This window comes from Equus caballus, chromosome 10 (genome assembly GCF_041296265.1).
Source record: "Equus caballus isolate H_3958 breed thoroughbred chromosome 10, TB-T2T, whole genome shotgun sequence".
Lineage (NCBI taxonomy): Eukaryota > Metazoa > Chordata > Mammalia > Perissodactyla > Equidae > Equus > Equus caballus.
In genome coordinates this window covers 41,903,839-41,920,409 of record NC_091693.1, presented here as the reverse complement: position 1 = coordinate 41,920,409, position 16,571 = coordinate 41,903,839, and the positions used below count along the sequence as shown (strand labels likewise).

Below are 16,571 nucleotides of genomic sequence, written 5' to 3'. Positions count from 1 at the left end.
TCACAGTTATCCAGTCTTCCCAGGAGGGCAAACTCTGCACCACTTTCCCATTCTAGGCCCCAAAAAGAGTCCAAGACCATACACCCAGCAAGTTGTTCACAGGTCCTACCAATTAATTGGCTTAGGAGGGACAAATACCTAGGAATGGAGAACGGAGAGGAAGGGAGTCCAAATCTCCAAGCTTCTAAAATTCCCCTCTACCAAGTAGTCTGTACGAGTTTCTAATCAATGCAAGTGTGGTAGATTGTGTTATTTTCCCCTAACTATAGGCAGCCCTTCTCTTTGAGAGGATTAAACATTTCTGCCATTGCATTTGACTTGCAGTCTTCCTCTCTAAGGCAGGACTATAATTCTCCATCCTATTGGCTTAGGCTTGGCCATGTGACCAGCTTCAGCCAATAAAAGACAGATTGAAGTTATACATGTTCCTTCCCAACAGAAGTTGTAGGAGCCAACACATGGTTTGGCCTTGCTCTTTTCCTCCTGCCACCAGACCAAGATAGAAGCTGTTCCTCCAGCCTAATCCCAAAATGGAGAAAATATGGAGCAGGGCCAAAGCTGGCCCTCAGCCGACACGTCCATGAGAAAGAAAGGTTGGTTATTGCAGGCCACTGTGATTCCAATGCTTATACGTATTCACAGAATGACCTAGTAAAAATTGACTAATACAGTAACCAGAAAAGCAAAAATAATAAATGAGTGAAATAAATTACAATATTGAAAATAAGAATTTGTTAACTGCTATAAGAGGAAAATATGCAAGATAAATTTATGAACAATGAAAATATAATAATAATTCAAGTTTATTACTAGTAAGAATCCTTTGATCACATTTCACTGATTAGATCTGTGGTCCTTTGGATTTTTTTTTTTTTAAATACAGAGCCATTTCAAATTGAAGTGAGAGTTGTTTTTGTTTTTGTTTTTTATAGTTTTCAAGACAGGGAAGACTTCCGGGGCAGTGGTGGAGAGAAGAGAGAATTGGGGACCATATAATCCCCTGGAGCCTGGGATGGACATTTGGGTAGATACACGAGTTACAGGTCAGGACAGCAGATTGAATGTTGAACTGGAGCATCCGCAGAGATTCTCTGCAAACCCAAAGCATGAACATCCCACCAATGCCTCTTGAAATAGGAATTTTCAGTGAAATGCATGCATAGAGTAGATATCAGTAATACAAAGAAAATATATTTCAAATCTAACGAAGATAACGTGTGGCTCCATACAACTAGAATCATAAACTCTCTAGAGGAGAAGGGATTTCAAATGCCATTTATTATCTCAATCATTTCAATAACTTTCTTACAACTTTCTTTCTTACATAACTTTATCAGAACCAAAATTGATAAGCCACAATTTATGTCTTGATATTTCCAGAAACTTGTTGTTATAAACTGATAGTATGTCTTCCAAATCTGATTAAACAGATTTGTTGATTGAAAAGAATAAAAAAGAGTACTTTTTAGTCTGGAGTCCATTATTGTCAAAAATCCATCAAAGATGGGGGCCGGTCTGGTGGCGCAGCAGTGAAGTTTGCACATTCTGCTTTGGCGGCCAGGGGTTTGCCGGTTTGGGTCCCAGGTGTGGACCTACGCACTGCTTGGCAAGCCATACTGTGGCAGGCATCCCACATATAAAGTAGAGGAAGATGGGCATGGATGTTAGCTCAGGGCCAGTCTTCCTCAGCAAAAAAGAGGAGGATGGGAGGCAGATGCTAGCTCAGGGTTAATCTTCCTCCAAAAAAAAAAAAGCATCAAAGATGAGGATAAACATTTTCAGCATTTGCTTCCTCTTCCTGGAATATATCATCATTATCATTAAAGTAAATCTATTGGCTATTAAATAAGACCTTTACTGCATGGGTTCCTATTTATCACAGTTATATTGCATTTAGTAAAAACATAAATAATATGTAGAAAACCTTCATATGACATGTTTATCTTATTTAATAAGGTGTTGGGAATTTCTCTGAGCCTCAGAAGATTACACTAAATATGCAAAATATGAAACACCTTTCCCAAGATCAGAGTCATTGGTTTTTAGGGTTGTTAATAAAATAGTTCCTGTGGGAATTACAGGGCTCACCATTTTGCATCTCTGTAAAATGAGGAATAAACTTTATTGCTGGTGATTAGAAATGCTCTTAACAGAGATGTGATGCAGAATTTATTTAAAGATTTTAGTTATCAAAAATAACCACAGAAACATAATTTAGTGAAATGTTTTTAGACATGAAAGCTGGTAACACGCCACTGAATGAATGAGACACAACACATATCTCAATGAAAATAGAGGAAAACATCTTTGTTAGAAAACTCACTGACCCCATCAAGTGGGTTTAATATGTAAATGTGATGGGCAGGGAGAAAAATGAATAAGAAAAACTATAACTGTTAAATAACAGGTGGTGACAAAAAACAGCAGGCATAAAACTTTCCTCTGCTGGTGGCTATACAGATTGTGTGTGAAAGGCAAAACATATTTAATTTCAACATAAAGAAGAAGAGGCCTAATATATTGAATACCTGGCAGGATCTACATTCCAGGTCTGGGGTTATAGACATATATTAGCATTCGGTAGTTCTATTCTCAGAGGTGTCATTGACCTTGATGAAATGGGGCGTATCCAGTATAGGACGCTATACTTCATTCAAAAGGGATGTAAGAATAATGGTGAATGTCACAAATGCAGGCATGTCTATAACAGGCCATACAAATAAGGTGAAAGGAAATTAGAAAGTATCTAAGAGAGACAGAAAAAAATACCTGATCACTTTGTATGCCTGCACTATATACCTATCCTCCAGACCTAAGATATGGATAATATTTTCCTGATACAGATAACAGAGGAAGAAGTAAAATCCTCTCTTTTAGCAGATGACATGATCTTGTATATAGAAAATCCTAAGGAATCCACTAAAAAACTATCAGAACTAATCAATGAGTTCAGCAAGGTTGCAGGATATAAGATCAATACACAAAAATCATAAAAAAGTCTTTTTATGCAGTGAATAATCTAAAAATAAAATTAAGAAAACAACTCCATTCACAACAGCTTCATCAAAAAACCAAAATACTTAGGAATAAATTTATCAAAAGCAGGGCAAAACTTATATTCTGAAAATTACAAAACATTGTCCAAAAAATGAAAGATCTAAATAAATGGAAAAACATCCCATGTTCATGGATCTAAAGATTTACTGTTGTTAAGATGGCAATACTCCTCAAACTGATCTACAATCCCCATCAGAATCCCAGCTGACTTCTTTGTAGAAATGGACAAACTCATTCTAAAATTCACATGTAATGCAAGTGACTTAGAATAGTCAAGACAATCCTGAAAAAGAAGAACAAAGTACAGTCATGTACTGCATAATGATGTTTTGGTCAATAACGGACAGCATATACGATGGTGGTCCCATTAGGTTAGTAACATATAGCCTAGGTGTGTAGTAGGCTATACCATCTAGGTTTGTGTAAGTACACCCTATGATGTTCACACAATGACAAAATCACCTAACAATCCACCTCTTCAAGTGGTGCATGACTGTAGGAGGAATCACACTTCCCCATGTAAAACTTACTACAAAGCATAAGTAATCAAAACAATGTGGTATTGGCTTAAGGATAAACATATAGACCAACGGAATAGAATTGAGTCCCAAAAATAAACCCATACATCAACAGTCAAGTGGGTTTTGGCCATGGTGTCAAGACATCCAATGGCAAAAGAATAATCTTCTCAACAAATGGCACTGGGACAAATGGATAACCAAATGCAAAAGAATGAATTTGGACTCTTACTTCAAACCATATACAAAAATTAACTCAAAATAGATCAAAGACTTAAATGTAAGAACTAAAACTATAAAACTCTTAGGAAAAAACAAAGGAGTAAATCTTCATGACCTTGGGTTTGGCAACTGATTATTAGATATGACACCAAAGCACAAGCAACAAAGAAAAAATAGATAAATTGGACTTCAAAATTAAAAACTTTTGTGTTACAAAGTACACCATGAAGAAAGTGAAAAGATAATCCACAGAATCACATATCTGATAAATCACATATCTGATAAAGGACTTGCATGTAGAATATATAAAGAACTCCTCCAACTCAATGATAAAAAGACAACCCAATTAAAAAATGGACAAAGGATCTGAATAGACCTTTCTTATCTCCCTCTGCCATCCCACTCCCATTAAGAAATAATGTCTTCCTCTATCAAGACAAGCTACCCTCTAAAGTTCTTAAATTCCTCCATGATTCAGGTCACATCCCAACTCTTCACCAAGCCACACTGCTCAGTCTTTGGTAATGTCACGTCCTTTTACAGCTAAAAAACCCGCAAAATATCACGCAGTATCTACCAATGTCTAAAATCCCTTAGGTACTTTATTTTTCACAAGCCCTCTGAGGATGCCCTCTTTGGTCCTCACCAATTATTAGGAAGAAAGTTTAAGCCTCACTTTCTCCTTCCCATAGGGATCTGATTTCTTCCTCTTCTAACCTCTATAGTTCTTTAAGAGAACTATATACTGTATTGTATTGTCCTCTAATTATTCACATGCCTATGTTATTGTTACCTCAAAAAGATTCACTTTTTGAAGGTCGAAGTTATTCATTTTACTGCTGTTTTGTAATAGTGCTAGATGTATGCAAAATTCAATCAATTTTTTTGATTTATTGATAACTTACTTTATTGGCTTTGATGTTGCGTAATGAAAGATCACGGAACTGTTAAGACTATTTAAAGAAATAGTTTAAAATAGTTTTGGGTATTTCCAAATTATAGGATTACTATAATGTACTGTAGATGAAAGATATCTTAGAATAGCCTGGAAGTAAGTCTCATTTAAAATCTTACTTTCAAATTTCACAAATAACTAGCACTTTAATTTCTGCCAGAATGCAGATTTGGATGGAGAGCTTGATACTGGATTCTAAGTTGGCTTCCTATTTCTCGTGCCTAACAGCTCTGTGGGCCACTTTTGGAAGCCACATGTTATTCTGGCATTTCTTTGGATTTATTATACAAGTAGCACATTATTTCCAGGGCCTGGGCCATCTGAAATAAGTAAAAATTGTACCTTGGTGTTGCAGGCAGCTAATGACTGGATGAGCCCCAGTCAGGCAAGAAGGCAGTTTGGTCTTTCCTCATGCCAAACCTAAGGCAAAGATGGCTAGAAACTGGCTTGGAGGGTCCCATAAAAACAGGAACTGACTTGAACTTCACTTAAATATAAACCAAATACCATCATGAGCTCTGAAATAATCCAAATCCCCATCTTTCTTTATTAGCTCTGTTTGTGTTTTTTTTGTTGTTGGTGTTGTTTTTAATACCCTTGAACCTTTCCTGCGTTCTAGTCTGAACTGAAAGTGCCAGAAAAACAACACAAAATACTGCCATTGTATTTATGGCCTAACCAGAAGTGGGAAGCACTGGAAATATCAAGACACCATAATTAAAGCCCATCCAATTACAATTCCTGCAACAAAGAAGAATACAAATAACAAAACAGTAGCCAACGTGGCTTTGAAAGGGACTAAGTCTGAGGCCCCCTGGCAGGGTTTTTAAAAAGTATGTATGCATAAAAATCTGGAAATAGAAAATAAAAGAAGAAATGAAACTGTTTATTTGGGAATGTCAGAAAGTCAAAGTTGTGAGCAGATTTAAGTGAAATCTGCTGCAAACCCCAGTATCCATTTTAACCATTAATATCAATGCCTTTCCTGTTAAAAGTTTTCATTTAGTGTTAAGTAGAAATGGATGCTTAAACTTTACATTAATTCCTTACTTCTGTACAACGTCTTGAAGATATAAGAATAATTTTGAAAGTAGAAAAGAAATAAAGATGTGTGTTATCTACATCCAGAACAACTAACTCCTGACTGATTGGGACTGAGTCCTACAAATCTGTAACTGGAGGCAGATTTTCAACATGAGCAATAAACCAGGACATATTGAGCAACTAACACATCATCAGCATTGTGCAGAGTGTAGACTAAGTGACTGAAAATTTTGGTTCCAGTAACTGAACCAGGGAGGAACAGCTTTAAGGGGAGAATGATAGATTTTCTTTTAGACATGTTATGTATTGAGATGTGTTCAGCAGGCACTCGGACATTCAGAGCCTGGGAAAAAGCTGGGAACTAGAGACAGGGAGGTGTAACTTGAATCTATAAGGATGAATAAAATCTAGAAAGAGAAGAAGATGATGACAGAATTACACATGACTTATTAGGTGGACTGGATGAAACAGACATCAGAGAGAGCCCAGGGCCAGCTTCAAGAGTGTGTTACTCGTGCAGTCTCACAAAGCTCCATGCTCAGAAGGGCTCCAAGGTAGTAAAATGCTCTATTACTACAGTCTTGAAATCCTTCATAATTATGTCTCTGAACTGTGTGGTGTGACTAAAGTTGGATGGGACAATGGAGCATGTGAATAAGGAAAGGAAATAGCTGCAATATTCATGTCCACCATTCCTTGCCTCCCCATTCACAGATGGCCTTTACGATGTCTCCTGAGCACAGAAGTCTAGCGTCCATGATGTGTGGGGGTTCTAAAAGACTCAAAGTGAGTTCAAGGTAAGTGTGTTCCATCTCCACTGAGTAAGGGGGTATGAGGCTGAAAGCCCCAAGAGGCCACAGTTCTGCTCAAACCAGAATTTGCTGGTTTGAGAGATATCAGTGGCATTCTAAGAAACACAAATGACAAAGAAATCCTCTTATATCCTTTCTTACTTGTGTTACTTCTTTGTATTAACCAACCACTTATACTGAAAATGATGACAGAACGAAAGGGAGAGATAAGGCCACCTCCAGTTCCTTTTTCTTTCAGTTCTGCCTTCCTCGTGAGCGAGCCCGATGGTAGAAAGGGCTGGTAGATGCATGCATCTCGAGAAGTGGAATAAAGAAACAGCAGCTTGCTTTGTGCAGTGATTTCACTGTCCCAGTAGGAATGAAATACATATGTGTATATGAGCCACAAAATACGGTGTAATTTCAGTGATTGTAAAGCTAAATGCTCTTAAATTTGCATTTAAAATTGGTGCTGTAGAATATAAAAATAAATGGTAAAATGTACACTAATAATTTAAAATTTTAATTTTTCCTTACTTAGAATGACATTAAATCGCAAATAAAAAGACACCATCACAAGAGAGAAACTGCAAGAGAAAGGAAAAAAACCTTATATCTGAGTATCTTTAATGATACTTTTTCCTGATTTTTAACAAGTGAACTCACATTTTCATTTTGCAGTGGGCCAAACCTGAGAGGATTATTAGATGGAAGGGGAACCAGGATAATTAGTCATGGCAGTCAAAGGAGAGTGCTTGGGAGCAAGAATTTTGTTATTTGCTCAAATACAGCCCTGGAACAGCTCTCTTGCTGGGGGGTGGAGAGGAGACAAGACTTTTCATGGCTGCCCTCCCAGCTGGCATAGGCTAGGGCTCCAGAGAGGTGGCTCACCTCTGAAATCTGCCTTTCTTCCCTCTGTCCCTAGGCTGGGGATTGAGAATAGACACTGAACATGGAGGTTAACCTGGTAACCTTTGAGAGAGCAATATGGGGATAGTAGCTGGATTGGAAGCCAGATTTCAAAGGATTAAGGAGTAAGCAAAGAGAACATTAATGCAGCAAGGATAGATTAAACCCTCAGAAAGTGTATTTGAAGTCTAGATGGATGGATGAATGGGTGTCTGGATGGATGGATGGAAGGATGGATGAAAGGATAAATTGACTTAGGTATCTTGCTTTCTATTCTTTATAGTTTAGGCACTATATTATGAAACAGGAAAATGGGAGACTTTTATAATAAGATACATAAAAACCAAGAATAACATCAAAAATATTGTGTAAAACATGATAAGCAGAACAAAATATCATTTTTAGGTCAACAGGACACTTGGGTTCTAAGTCAAAATTAGACTTTCATACATAGGTAACTTTTTTCTTTTTCTTCCAGATTTTCCTCTCACCATTAAAAGGAAATGTTGCTGACTCTGTCTGTGAACAGTATGCTGAGTTGTTCTAGACCATAGGCCATATTTGGTGCTTTTTGTTCTTACAAGTATGGGCTACAGTACACTAAACATCCATACTATTTCCTCAAGATCAAATTGCGTCCCATGATTGGCATCTGCCTGACGTTGCCTAGAGATGAGAATTCAGTCTGTGCCTTTGAAACGTGTTTCTCTCACTATGAAGCCAACTGGCCCACGTGGGATTTGGCTCTACAAGTCTGCCTCATTAACAGCTAATGAGCAGAGCTCAATGCTAAACAACAGGGCGATTCCTGCTTTGATTATTCTAGGTTCAAGGTGGTGGCACTGGCCTGGAGACTGAAAACGGCTTGCAGAAAATTGAAACACACTCTGTACTAATATAAACACAAACTGCATATACTCTAAGGCATCTTTGAGTGATTATACCTGAAAGACTAATACCAGTTGTAGTGAGATCATTTGCTTTTCAATTATTTCCGAGGGTGTCACATTACGGCTTCCTGCTCAGAACGAGTTCCTGGTCCCAACTTTGCTTTCAACAGGTTTGCTGATTGTACAGGGCAAGCCAAAGAAGAGCAAACCTATCTTTCTATGAATTGCCAACACTTTTCCTGGTATCATGAGTCTATTTTTACAGTGTGAACAAGTTTGGGTTTTAATCTCAGCTGAGAGCCAGAGTGTGAGGCTCCTGACAAATGGCTGGGTTTACTCACTTTGGGGCAACTGGCGATAATGAAGAGGCCTGAAGAAAAAAAGTGAGGGAAAAGAGGCTCTTCTTACTTCTGAGATAGATAGATAAATACATTTTGCTTGTAGAATAATACTTTTCGGAAAATAACTTCGAACAATCAGAGAGCAGGGTTGTCCTCTCACCACTATTTCACTGCTCCAGACCTCCCCACCTGACATCACGAGACCTGAATCTCCTTCCTCCCCCATCCATCAAACGCTCTCTTCAGACTCAACAGCAATGCCTCGTTCAAGTGTCTGTGTTTCTCTGCAAGCCTCGTGGCTGCCAGTAGTCCATCCAGAGCCCCGTGGTCATGGTAGTGTCTCTTGAGGATGCCAGCTAGCTGTTCTTTCTTTCCTCAGTTGGTCATATTTATTTTAGGTTTGAGGTAATTGCATGTTTGAGTTCACAGTAAAAATATAAATACGTAAGTGATAAACACTCTCTAAATCCTAGCGCACATGACTCATACGCACACATGAATTTAAGAAGAAAGAACACCACTGGAGGATTATGGTTAGTGATTCCAAACTTTACAAGGAAGAAAGGGTGTTGTGTGTTGGTTGGAAATATTTGTCAACTGTTCGTAACTTCTACCTCACTGCCTCACATGTCTGTGTGTCAATGGCGTAAACAGCCATTCTGTGGTCCTCAGAAGCAGCCCAGTGCTCACTGTGAAGCTGTAAGACTGTAGGAAAGCATAGGGTTGGCCAAACGTTAGTCAACTACAAGCCACCTACATAATTGCCATATTAACATACTCTTCGTACTCTTAATCTCTTAATATTTTTATGCAGACTTCCTCAGACTTTTAGAGAATCAAGTTTATCTATTATAAAAGAAAACCTTAAAAGACTCCTGGGCTCCTTCTGCTTAGCTGGGCTGTCTGTTCTGCGGAGCATGGACTTGATCCTACATTTCTTTTGTAATATCCTTGGCCCACAGCCCTGTGCTATGCTTATAATAATACCGTTCGTATAACAAAGCTCACAGAATGAGGTCAGCTTTTCTAACTTCAAGGAGCTTAGTACATGAATAATTTTCCACACAAAAAGTGTAGAAAATCCAAAACATTAATTTTCACATGTGATGGAAAGGGAATGAGAAAAAAATTGCATACAAGACTCAGAGGCCCTCAGACTTTGACATTCTGCATGATCTTTTATTTGAAGAGACAAGAAAATAAATGTTCCCTAAAGATAGGCTCTTGAAAAAAGAGTTTCTTGTGATCAAAAATATATTAGCCCTTGGAATTGTACGGCGGTTTCAGTCTTTTTTTAGAAATGCTCATGTCAATATGCTCAATCAAATTCTCGCCAATGAAGAGGACAGAGAAGCAGGAAAGCTAAAACAGAAGTGGAAGGAAAAGTGACCTCTGGAAACTACTTTCGCCTTCACTGTTTGTGCCCAGATTTGAAGAGCATTCACTATTTTCTTTGCTAAAAATTTTCCAAGTGTCATCAAACTGAGAACTTGGGGCATCTTGTCTGGTTTTGGGTAGAGAGTAATTACTATCTGCATTCTACAAATGTGGGTAAGCTTGCACTGAAATAAACCATCCAAATCCATGATGAACATCAAAATTGTAGACATAAGGAGCAAAGCAGAAAATTGTAGCATGACAAAATAGCTACATTTAATTATGTAAAATTACATAGAATTTTAGTCTTCCTTAGAGGTGCTTTATTTAAATTTACATCTAAAGGCACGTCATTGGTTAATGCAACTTTCATTTCAAGTCAGGGAGTTGACAGAACAACATTTATTAAGTATAAAATTCAAGCAGTTTGCAATTTTTGAAAGTTTTAGGGCCACTTTTCTGAGAAAAGTGGTGTTTAAAACTGGGAGGCCAACTTGATCTTTTCTCACGTCAAATTTTGCATGTGCCCCAACCAGTAAAGGCTTCTCTGCTTTGTCTCACAGCATAAATATCTATTTTAGATTCCAGGCTTTACTCAAAACTTTCTCATCTAGGGAGCATTCCAAGAGACAATGCCCCCGATACAAGGCTGGGCAGGTCCTATGACAAGTCCTTGGTTGCTCTTACCCCTGGGTCACCCCAGAGCAGCTATAATAGCGACCCAGCACTATTCTAGCACCAGGACAGGCACTCTGGATGGCTTGTTAGCTGGCTGGAGGACAGAAAAATCAATGATATCAACCTCTGATTACACTAGGAAGCCATTAAGCATCATCATGCCTGTTATTTGCCCTGATCTCTTGGAGGAAAGTATTGATGTACCTTCTCAAAAAACAGTTTTATCCTGGCTATAGGAAATTGACTGAACCAGGATTGGGAGTTCAAGAGTTCACTCTGACTCAAAATGAGGTCAGACTCCCTTGACCTGGGGGACTGAAGGTAAGTGAGGAAACAAAGAGAGTATGAAAGCAGGATTGTGCTGACCATTATAGGAAGAAGCAGGAAGTCGATTTCCTAGTGCTGCTTCAGAGCCCAGACAGGCCTCCAGTTCCAGGCCATGCCTCCCCTTGCAATTAATCATTACTTCTCAGAAACAGCCTAGAACACAGATGGGCTATCTAAATAATGACACAATACAAAAATGACCTACTTAATTGTGCAACTCTCAGGACCACTGTTTCTACACAAAATGTGACCTTTCCTCTGTGGAGCAGCTCTACCTTTCCGCCATGCCAGTTTTCTGACTTTCTCTCAGAATCTGCCTGTACTTCTAATTCCTTCTCAGTTCACAACGTGTGACCTCTGTGTGCAAAGACAGCATTCAGAGAGTCACAGAAATGGAAACTAGCTAATCCCTCTGCCCATGTGTGGCTCCCAAGCCTTGGTGTAACAGAGGCTCCATTATCTCAAATTCCATTTGCCAATTCCTTTATTAGCTGCCAGCATCTGACTGACCACTTGAGAAATTTGGCTGAAGCAGAGAAAGAGTACTATTTCTTTTGGGAGTGGGTGCTCCTATTTGATCACAGTAGAGCAGTGCCAGACAAGACAGCCTCAAAGGACCCCCCAGTCCCATTCCCACCCCTAGGTGCTCCTTGGCTATATGAAATCCTCTAAGGAGAACATGTCCATTCACACTTCACCTAACCTTCATCTACTTAGTTTTGGATAAAACAGCTTACTTAGCAAGACATAACAACAATAACGACAACAATAATCAACTCCTTCCGAGAGAGGGACCTGTCGAGCGTATTCTGGTAGAGAACCATCTTTTCCCAACCCTCCACACGCAGTGCACATGTGCACCCTGTCCCACTTGTGGACCAGGACAGGACACCTGATCCAAGCTAGGCCCATTATTCCCACTCCTGGGAACCCAGAATTAGGACTAACAAATATTGAGTCCATTAACTATGTGAAGCCAAGCTTGAAAGCCAGGTAGAGGCCGCTATTTTAAGGCCACCAAGCATTAGGTGATGAGTGAATTGGAAGGTCAGCAGAGAGAAAAGAATGAAGCTGGCATGCAGCAGAGAGGAGATATCAAGAGAGGAGGGGGATTAAAAGAACTATATAACAACTGTCTAATTCTTATAAGTCCTAGAGTTCTTCCTGCAATTAGATTTGCTAGAATAAATTCCACCCTGCATAAACTAATATGAGTAGATCTCTGGCCCTTGCGATGGAATGCACACGTACCAATGGATTTCTTAGAATAAAAAAAGGATTGCCAAGCAGCAATCTGTGAACACAAGGCTCTGTTTTATTCATCACTGATATTGAGTTCTAAGATGACTTTACATTTATTTACCAACTTATTTTCTTCCATTTAAATTATTATTCCTATAACAGGAGCACCATATATCGTGCAACTATTCATTGAGTTACTTTGCGCACGATGATGAATAAGGCAGGATTCCTTCCTGCTGGGGCTGGGGGTCAAAGGTGTAAACAATCAGTGGCGCGTGAGAAGTCTGTAACAGAGGCACAGGCGGAGGTTCTAGGGCTCCGGAGACACTACCTTATTTAATTTCCACCTATTTCAAAGCGAGTTATGAGAACTGATATTTTGCAAAAACAATCACACAAGACGGGTAAATACATGTTTACTTTCAGTAATTTGCACTTAAGGAGCAGAAGTGTTGTTCTCTTAGCACATAACCAGCATTTAACAAATGTGGGTCCCTCACGTGCTGCCCTGCCTTACCACCTCCCATCACCATTTTAATGATCCAAAGTCAGGCACAAGGAAAGATTAGGCAATCTGTTAACTTGCCTGAGCACACAGCTTACTTTAGAGCTGACAATTGGGCCACATTCTTTTCATTCTGAGGTAGAAATTCCCCTGGCAAGTTTTCCAAAAGAATGTACAGCCTTCTAGTTAAACCAGCCTATTGAACAACAAATAGGTTTGTCTCCTCTCCTTCTGGAGATGGCATTAAAATGATAATGAAGGAAAACATTTTTTAAAGTATAAACCTCAAAGACAAAGAAAAGTGGAGAGGGTATACAAACACATTGTCAGGAGAGTGAAATCAGAGGAGCTGTGCCAGAGGAGGAAGCCCCAATCCATGACAGGAAGAGTGACAGAGGACAGGGCCAACCTGAGGAGAGGCTGTCTGGCTTCAGCAAGGCCCTTGGCGGGTCTCTCTGTGGCACAAAGGGGTTGAGAGAAGTGGAAGAAAACTGGGGATTCCCTTCTCTCGCCCCTATGAGGAGAACAAGGTGTCCACCTGCCCCATGGAGACCAGAGGTTCAGCCCCTGGGGAAATCGAAAGGGAGAGCCTTTGGGATCAGGAAAACCTGGTTCAGAGCAAGAGTGAATGATGCACAAGGTGGAAAACATGGGATTTAATGTTACATCCTAACCCCAGATCCAAGTGGCACTCAATGAACTAGGCTGCCATTCTTTAGAAGGGAGAGCAGAACACTTTTCTTGGGAAAAAGCCCCAGAGGAAACCCTTGCATGGATCAACAATGTTGGGGCCCTCTCTAATTGTAGGTTCTCTGCCCAATCACCCAGAAATGAAGGCCACTGCTTGTCATGCCACACATACACAGGACAGATCTCCCAGTCAGCTTAAAGAAAAATAATTTATTGAAGCGATATTCACATAACATAAAATTAACCAGTTTAAAGTGAACAAGTCAGTGGTATTTCATACATTCACAATGTTGTGCACCCACTATCTCTATGTAGTTCCACAAATTTCTATCACTCCAAAGTAAAGCCCTCACCCCTCAAGAACGTTCTCCCCACTCTCCCCTTCACCCCACCCCCAGCACCCACCGCTCTGCACTCTGTCTCCGTGGATGTATCTATCCTGGATATTTGATATAAACAGAAACATGCAGTATGTGACCTTTTGTATCTGGCCTCTCTCTTACATAACGTTTTGCAAGTTCATCCACATTGCAGCATATATCAGGACTTCCTTCATTTTTATAGTCGAATAATATTCCACTGTCCAGACATACCACAATCCACATCAGCTGCTGATGCCTCAGTCTTGGACAGAAACAACTGGCCATTACCTTATATAAGACAAAAGAGAGAAACCAAAATAAACGGAAAAATGGAAACTAAGGGAAACAATATCATTCAGAAAAAACAATAAAAATTCTTAAAAAGCCACAGCTTTATACATATCCTGAGAGATTAAAAACACACATATAAAACACATGTGTACATATTTATGTATATAAGTATATGCCTGTAGGTATATATACACATATATACATATACGGCAGCCTTAAAATCAGAAGGGGATGCTGTGAGAAAGGAACAAAGGCTAAAAAAAAAAAAGTTGGCCAAAATAGGAAAGTTAGAAGATACGGTCAAGGAAGGATCTCACAAAGTCCGACAAAGAGACAAATTTTGAGAGAAATAAGAGACTTAGACAAGTGAGAGAAGAAAATTATGCAATGCCTTAGCTATTCTGTTCTTAGCCTAAAATTTTACACTTAGCCAGGTTAGTAGTCAAGGTTAGAGTAAGGCTATTTTCTGACATGAAAGGTCTCAGAAAATTAGCTTCCCATGAAGACTTTTTTTTTTTTTTTTTTGTGATTTTTTTTTTTCCCCCCAAAGCCCCCGCGGTACATAGTTGTGTATTCTTCGTTGTGGGTTCTTCTAGTTGTGGCATGTGGGACGCTGCCTCAGCGTGGTCTGACGAGCAGTGCCATGTCCGCGCCCAGGATTCGAACTAACGAAACACTGGGCCGCCTGCAGCGGAGCGCGCGAACTTAACCACTCGGCCACGGGGCCAGCCCCCCATGAAGACTTTATAAGGAATCTACTGGAGATTGTGCTCAATAAAGTGGAAGAAGAAAGAAAAAAGCAGAGAGCCAGGAAACAGTAGATGTGAGGCGGCACATAGAGGTGCTCCCGCGTGGCAGCTGGGCGACAGGTTGAGAGTGCGCCCCGCCCACACGTCTGCAGGAAGACTGGGGACTCCCAGAGTATCATTGCACAAACAACTTATAGATGCTCTGCCATAAATTTCCACCAGCAGAACCATACCCATCAAAAACCCAGGCCCGCCCAGGAAAAGGTGGCATAACTAAAAAAGATCTACATTTTCCATCAGCTTCGAAAAGAGTAAGCTTGCAAAAGAGAAAGTAAACAGGTTTGTCCAGTTAAACAGGTACAGGTGCTACTGTCTCCTATGACATGGAGTAGCTGGGGCTTGTGCGCTGGCTGGCTCCATCGGTCCCTTTAAGTCCATCTCCACCCTTCTCGCGCTGCTCGGTTTGCAGAGGCTGACTTCCAGGCACTGCATCACCAGGCTACCTGGGCCTCTGAGCTTGAGATTGGGTTTGGCCATGGGAAGCACTGGCAGGCCATCAGCGGGCAGGACGAGAAGGAGAGCAGGATATGCACCCTCCCCTCTCCCCATGCTATTTCAGCAGCTGTTCTGTTTCTCTGTGGCCACACCCCTTGTCAGGCAGCCCCTTAGCCCCTGCTAGACTAGGCTGTAGCTCTCATCAGGCTCCAGGGCCATCCCTCTCTGTGCCCCTTGGAGGGTGGGGCGGGTAGAGCCTCCCCCTTCCTTCCCAGTCCCCGGCATCTGCGCAGGCCTTTGTAAACAGTCCCTTGATCAAACACTATGCAATTAAAACCTTTGAATGTGACATAGATTTTGGGCTGTGACCCTAACTAATAAACTTATGTCTCAATAGAAAAGTTTAAAACTTTACAAGCAAATTAGTATAGTACTGTAGATGGTGAATTATTTCTTTTTAAATCTTCCCTTTTGAGTTTATCTAACAAATCATTCGTGGTATGTGTGTGTATGATGGGGGTGGGGGAGAAAAAGAGGGTTTAAGAGGGAGAAACAAAAAATTGCATTTTATTTTTTTCAGGTTCTTGAAGTAATCAGCCGAACAAAAAGATTCTTTAGTACTGGTACTTAGGGACCGTGTTTTAAAGGATAAGAAGCTTATGCAATGCTTAGTACTTACTAACAGTTTAGCAAAATATATATCCAGTACTTTATTACTTTGCATAATAAACATACTCAAAAATAAATTATCTTTTATAATGATATAACTCACGGTCCTCACTCTAACACTGCTATATTCTCTATTCATGTGCAAGAAAAATCGTAAGTAATAATAGTTGTAATAAGTAATAATAGTGGTAATCATAATACACATATAATTTTGTATCCTGATTTTTCCACTAAAAAGTATATAATGAGCATGTTGCTATATAATTTCCATAATCGTTACTTGCAAATTCTACGTTGTATCTAATCATATGGATATACCATAAATATCAAAGCATTGCTGGTCCATTTTCTCCTAGGCAATTTTCCCATAATCTATATGAAAATTGTTACTGTGCACATAATAACATCAAATAAATCTGACAGACATGAGGTCTTTCCTTAGAAGAGTAAGCCAAGGAC

At 39.8% G+C, this 16,571-nt stretch overlaps 1 protein-coding gene and 1 long non-coding RNA gene across 3 annotated transcripts in view; one reads left to right on the top strand and one right to left on the bottom strand.

Annotated features, from left to right (window-relative positions):
* Positions 1 to 932: 932 nt before the first annotated feature.
* On the top strand, positions 933 to 12,415 carry LOC138915786 (uncharacterized). The gene is made up of 3 exons (XR_011422065.1): positions 933 to 1,043; positions 6,511 to 6,593; positions 7,975 to 12,415. It is a non-coding gene; the product is annotated as an uncharacterized lncRNA (long non-coding RNA).
* Positions 12,416 to 13,736: 1,321 nt separating this feature from the next.
* Positions 13,737 to 16,571, bottom strand: part of BCKDHB (branched chain keto acid dehydrogenase E1 subunit beta) — a 229,634-nt gene continuing 226,799 nt past the window's right edge. For both annotated transcript variants that reach the window (XM_005596802.4, XM_070223512.1), the window contains one exon: positions 13,737 to 14,196. The gene's annotated coding sequence lies outside the window, so the exon portion shown is untranslated. The remainder of the gene's footprint in view (positions 14,197 to 16,571) is intronic.